Consider the following 6,242-nt stretch of genomic DNA (forward strand, 5'->3'; position numbering starts at 1 on the left):
ACGACGTGGCTTAAATTTTAGGGTGTCATCCGCAGGAAGAGTTTGACCTGCTTCCTGCAACTTAATCCTGATACGTTTAATCCTTATACGTAACGTATCGCGATAAATAGTATTCATACGGTCTCAATCTTTTTGAATTTAAACCCAAATTTGCAACGTAAAAGAAATAAAATAAATAGAAGCAGAGATCTCTCTAATTAATAAATACAAATATTTCGGAAAATATAACCAGGTTACGTAAACATAATTACACTTAGGATTCCATTAATTTTTATTTGTCAATCACAGTTTGCGTACGTAATCATTAAACTTGGAGTTGCTCTCACGGAGCAACGTTCGATGATTCCTCTGTTGGATTTTATGGTAATTTCTTGGATTATTCATACTCTCCGTCGTGAGATTCGTATAAACTTTCCGTAGTAAAATTCAGCGGAAGCGGATACGGGGCGACGGTTGGGTCTAGTGAAACAAGGGGAAACGGAAACGCGCGGCAAGAGAGAGAGAGAGAGAGAGAGAGAGAGAGACGGAGAGAATGAATGAACGAGAGAGGGCGCAAGTTTCGCTTACTTTCTCCATTTCTTATGGGACGGACAGTAAAAAGGAGCGACGAGGAAACTCTTTCTTCGAGTGGCTGGTTAAGAAGTTTTATAAGTTGCCGGCGTCCGCGGAATGCTGAAAGGTCAATCAATTTTCCGCGGCCTTCCGTTTCTCTCCGCGATACGTTTTCCGCTCTTTTCACGATCGCGAATCCGATTAGGATAATATGAAAAAGAATTGGGTAACGCGTCCGATGTATTTATGCATCTCTAATTAAGATCGCTCGAAAAGGTATTGCTCTTTCAAGCGAGAGCGGGGGGGGGGGAGAGACCATTTCACTCCGCGGCGACGATTCACCGGCGGAGAAAGGACGAGTTTACGTGTTTGAAAGTGGAATCGATACGCCGGAATCGTTTCGGATCCTTATTTCCACGCGAGAAGAGCCGCATAAGAAATTTCCTCTTTTCGTAGCATGCAACCGGAGAATCCGGTCAATCCGTCGATAAAGTTCTCAAATAAAACGCGCTGCGAGAAACTCTCTGACGTTCGCTACGTTAAATGAAACTGATTTCCACGCCGGGGATAAAGGTGAGCTCGCGCGAAGTTTTGCGATGCAACGCGGCTTTGTCCGATCGCTCTCAAAATGATTTATCTGGTGTAAGAGCCATACACAGAAATGTGCCGCGTTACTTTTGATCGAATTTTATTCGGACGAGTGATATTTCATTCTCATTTTACCTAAATTGGATTCCCACGTATATTTGATATACTCGCGCGCAGGTAACGATACTTTGTTCTCGCATTCAAATTGATCAATTTTGCAGAAAACAATGGACGCGAAAGTCAAAAAAAGGGATAAAAAGCTTGGCGTCCGCGCATTTCGCGTCAGAAGGCAGGAGAGTTACGGATATAATAAGCACGAACGCTGCGAGACCGTCAATTGTGGAAAACGTGGACCAGTTAAAGCAATTAGCGTGGGACAGGACCGCCGCCCGCCGCCGCGGCCTCTAATTTTTTTTTACCGCTGAAAAACAGCTAACGGAATCCCTTCCGAGCTCTCGAAATTCGATTTCCTTGCGCGAAGCCGCACCGCACGGGCCGCAAAATGTTATTTCCGCATGGCATTCGCGCGGACCATCTGCGCGTTCCTATTTGAGTCGAATTCGCGTTTAATGAAAAAATACCTCGAACGCCTGCGCGAAGCTATATATCCCTGTATATAACAGCGATAAACAAAAAATACTTTACGGGATTTGCGAGCGAGAACGACGGCATATATATGGCGAAACGTTACAGGGAAATGTTACAGCGAGGCTGTTCCGCGAAAAATTCGACGAATTACACGAAATTTCAGTTGACATATGACATTTCCGTCGATTTATCACATATGAAATTTTTGCGAGGGTTTTCTTAAAACGATAGTCCTTGTAGAACAATGTAAATTACGATTAGCTAAGTCTGAAATCAATGAGGTGACAATACTAACAGTAAGGAATATTTTAAAATATAAGGCTATGCTTACACACACGCATTATGTTACATATATTACGCTTATATTATGCGTAACATACAAACGACCAATAAAATAATCAACATATGAATCGATATAAATTATCCTGAAAAATTTATGTTGACCGTTTCATTAATATTAATTAAAATGTTCCTAATGATTTGTATACACAAAGGATTTTTTAGATACAAACTAATTAAATTGCTATCGTTGTTTTGCCGCTTTTGATATCTACTTGCTATATAGTTTTTCGATTGATACCACTGCTAATAAAAGTTTTATAAGCTCAAACTCAATCAAATAATTGTGCTAATTACAATCGTACGTATTAATTAACTAAATTCTCTGCCACTGTATTTTGTATGATGTTTTTAGCACTCATTTTGCGCGCTCAAGTAATTTCTGCTGAATGAAGAAAACACGTAAAAAAAGTGCAGAACGATTTTATTTAGACTTCAATTTCAGTTTACCGTGACGCAAACTGAACCTAATATAGCGGTGCACGAGTATATAGACATATGAACTTACGTGTTTTATGATTTCTTTGTATTGTCCGGCAAAAATACGATCTTTGCTTTTATTTCAAATCGTCACGGGATTGAAGGTTCAATTTGTAATGAAATGTCATTTTAACGACGCAGATTATTAAAGTTTTAACAATTGGAGTTTCTGATGCTGAATCGAATAAAATCTTTGTTACTGTAATACGGCGAATTTGCCCGCAAGTCCATCTGATAACTAAATTTCTGATATAACTACATTTACTACATTAAAACATGAATTTATCCTTAGCAGAGATATAATAGGAGGAAAACAAGAATTCTATAAGATAAGAGAATTTCCACGCATTAGTTTCTACCAACAATGTGGTCCAGTAAAGCCACCGGTGCAGATTCCTCTTTGAATTGTTTATAATTAATGAGTCTCTCTCTTTTTCTCTCTTTCTCTCCTTTTCTCTCTCTCTCTCTCTCTCTCTCTCTCTCTCTTTCACTTGATGGCTAACATTAAACGCACGCTAGAATGTTTCTCTGTCCCACTAACACGTCACTCGAGTAGTTACATGCAGCCGACGAGAAACCGGGTTATTGAGTTCGTTCCAGTTTTTGGCGCACTAAACGGACTAAACGGACCGTGGATTCGGATGAGCTCATTTTCACCGCACACGTATGCGTGCTTTATTCACAGACACAAGGTAAGAAACAAAGGGCCGAAGCAAAGATCTCACCGAGCGTAAAAACCAGAGGGCAATTCCTCGGGCTACTCGCGCCTTTCGACGGTAAATAACCGTCGAAGGTATCGACGCCGATCGTAAAAGCGTGCGAACATACGAGCAAAGTACGCGATACCTTTAAATCGCGCGAAGCTGAGATAGAGGATGGATGTTGGGGATTATTGATAGATAACTCAACTTTCAGGTTAACCGTTAAGTTAACAGACAACTTCCCAGCCGCGAAGTCTGAAACCGTTGTTAATCTCACATGAGAGACGTATTATTTCAAAAAATAAAATAAAAGAAGAAAAACGTGAGATGATCGCTAAGTGACGACCTATATAAATAATGTAATTAATCTAATTAAGACCGGTTTAATAAATAATGTAATTAATTTATAATTACATAGTCGCCATCGTTATGTTGTACAACAAATTGTATTAATTTATCTTACCCGGAAGCGTAAATTTCAATGTGTGGTCAATCATTAAAACCACTGCTATTCTATTCTCATACATATTCAAGTTGAAATAAAATAAATTTATAAAATACCACGCATGCAATTATATATCTCAATGCCATAATTCAAAATTAATAAATGTAGCCGATTAACTTTTTTATTAGCTTTTCTAGAATTCTTTGAAAAGCTCTTTTTTCGTTTTGCCACAGCATGGCAAGGTTTTAAGAGCGATTTATTACTTTTTCTTCGTACTTTCAAGTTCTGGCCGTGAGATCGACGTGGCATAAATCGCGAAATAGTGCCGGCCGGAATAATAAAAATTATCGAACAGCTATCACGACGGTTGATAGAGAGGAGAGAAAATTGGTAGCGAAGAGGGAGCGAGTGCTTGCCTCTGAACATTAATTAATCATTCGCGGAGAGCGGTCGAGTTACTCGAGTCTGATGAATTATCGCCACCTGAGGAACCTGCCTCGGCGATATACGACCCGCCGCGCCGTATCTGCCTACAATAATTCTCTTTATTCAAGCGCGCCGCAGGATAAATTCGCTAACGATGTTCGCGTGGCGTTATTAACGTGGAATATCGCGACGCGCGAAGAGCAAATGTTTAATCCGCGTGTCAGCGCGACGAGTCTTTTTGGCCGACTTTTTGAAAGCACGGGACCCGCATTTTCTTACAGAGGAAATATGGGCGATTACTTAATATGATAATGAGAAACCCTACATGGCATGAGCATGAACACAAAACGCTCGTCGAGTATGCTAGTGCACGATATGCGAATGTTATTACGAGATCTGTACTTCACAGCTTATATTTACTTGATATGGTTTGATTTAGCGTCTATGAATAATATGTATAATTGTGGTCACAGTCGATACTAAATTAAAAAAATAAGTTTTCTTTTTAATTTTTAGACATAATTGTACACGTAACACATGTGAGATATAATTTAAAGAAGCGATTCATGCAATTTAAATAAAAATATGTCGATATCATATTTTTATCTTCTTAAAAATAACGTGGCTGATGCTAAAAGACAAGACCTCGGGGTCAAAAATAATAAATGCATAGGTAGATGCAAAGATGTGTGCACGAAAAATACGTGTGAAAAAATTTAATCTAAAAAATGTCCCGGGGAAGATAACAAACGCGTGGAAAAATCTCGCACCTCCATTTGCGTTATTAAGCATGATAGAAAATGAGAAAGGTAGTATAGACAGCGCCTGTAATAATATCGTGGTGCAAAATTCGAACTGTGCGGAATAGAGCTCGTATATAGACATATCGATATGTCATAACACCTGCTACCACAATGTGCAATTATCGACATCGCGAAGCACAATTCTCTCAGCACTGTGCTTTGTGGAAGATCGAGGGAATAAAGACCGAATAATACTTGAACGAAATGCGAAATGCCAGATGCTATAATTCGCGCTCGATAACGTATCGATACACGATAATCGAGACGTGACTGCGGTCGCTTTAATAATTCACTGAAAACGTAAATATTAACATGCATCTATACATAATGTATTTGTTATTTTATGAAATAACATAAACTGCCATTAATCTTCAAATTAATACCAGAATATCTATAGAATAATAATTTGTATTATTATCTCATCGGATTGTTCTATTGTGTCAACTTATAAATAAAAAAGAAAAATATTGATATATTTTTATCTTCTAAAAAAATATATTTTTCATACAATTCGCAGCATCGATATTGCTCGCAATTATTTTTACCGAAATGCGGACTTCACAAGTCCGTTAGAGAGCACTGAACGATCTAAAAGACGATCTCGTGTATTCTGGTATTAATGCCGCACATCTGATCTTGTTTCTCTCTTCTTTGATAGACACGCTCACTAACGTCACCCTTTCTCTCTGATTCCACGGCCGCGTGCACATCGGCAAGAGGGAAAATGCAATAGGCATGCGACCGAGCTTCCTACCGCGAGCGATTTTTCACGTACATTGTTGCCCTCGAAGATCCCGGTCAGCATGATAGTCGTCGCCAGCTGAAACGTGTCACGTGCCAGGCTCGAACGTGTGGTTTTCCCTGCCCGCGTCCAGAAGATGGGGACCCTCGAGTTTTTCACTGAGTGCTCCGTTTCACAACAGCTCGTCGTTGAGTCGCGGGGGAAAAAAACGAGGAGAAAGAGCGGACGAGAGGGCGATCGGAAGAGCCGCGGGGGTGTGTGTGTGCGTGCTTCCGATCGTGCGTGATCACTCTGGCGAACCACGTTAGGATAGAACGCGAGCAGGTTGACACCTTCAGGGAGGAGATCGCGCGCAGAACTGACACCTCACGCGCGCGGTCCAGCTACCCTCAGCATCCAACGGTGGCGGCGGTGGCGGCGGCGGTGGTGGCGGCAGTCGAGGGGGATGAAGCCGAGCACGCGCGAAATTCCGCCCCCTTTTCCCTCCCGGTTCGCCCCTTCTCTCTCTCACCGATGGGCCGCAGCCACCCATCCGCCCATCCGCTGCCTCTCCTCCTCGTCGCTTTCACCCATCGCGA

General features: G+C 41.1%; 1 protein-coding gene across 3 annotated transcripts in view; it reads right to left on the reverse strand.

Annotated features, from left to right (window-relative positions):
• Positions 1-6,010, reverse strand: part of LOC112465174 (Down syndrome cell adhesion molecule-like protein Dscam2) — a 162,594-nt gene extending 156,584 nt beyond the window's left edge. For all 3 annotated transcript variants that reach the window (XM_025032604.1, XM_025032602.1, XM_025032603.1), the window contains exon 1: positions 5,698-6,010. The gene's annotated coding sequence lies outside the window, so the exon portion shown is untranslated. The remainder of the gene's footprint in view (positions 1-5,697) is intronic.
• Positions 6,011-6,242: the final 232 nt, after the last annotated feature.

Source organism: Temnothorax curvispinosus, unplaced genomic scaffold (genome assembly GCF_003070985.1).
Source record: "Temnothorax curvispinosus isolate PA1 unplaced genomic scaffold, ASM307098v1 QBEX01014974.1, whole genome shotgun sequence".
Taxonomy (NCBI): domain Eukaryota; kingdom Metazoa; phylum Arthropoda; class Insecta; order Hymenoptera; family Formicidae; genus Temnothorax; species Temnothorax curvispinosus.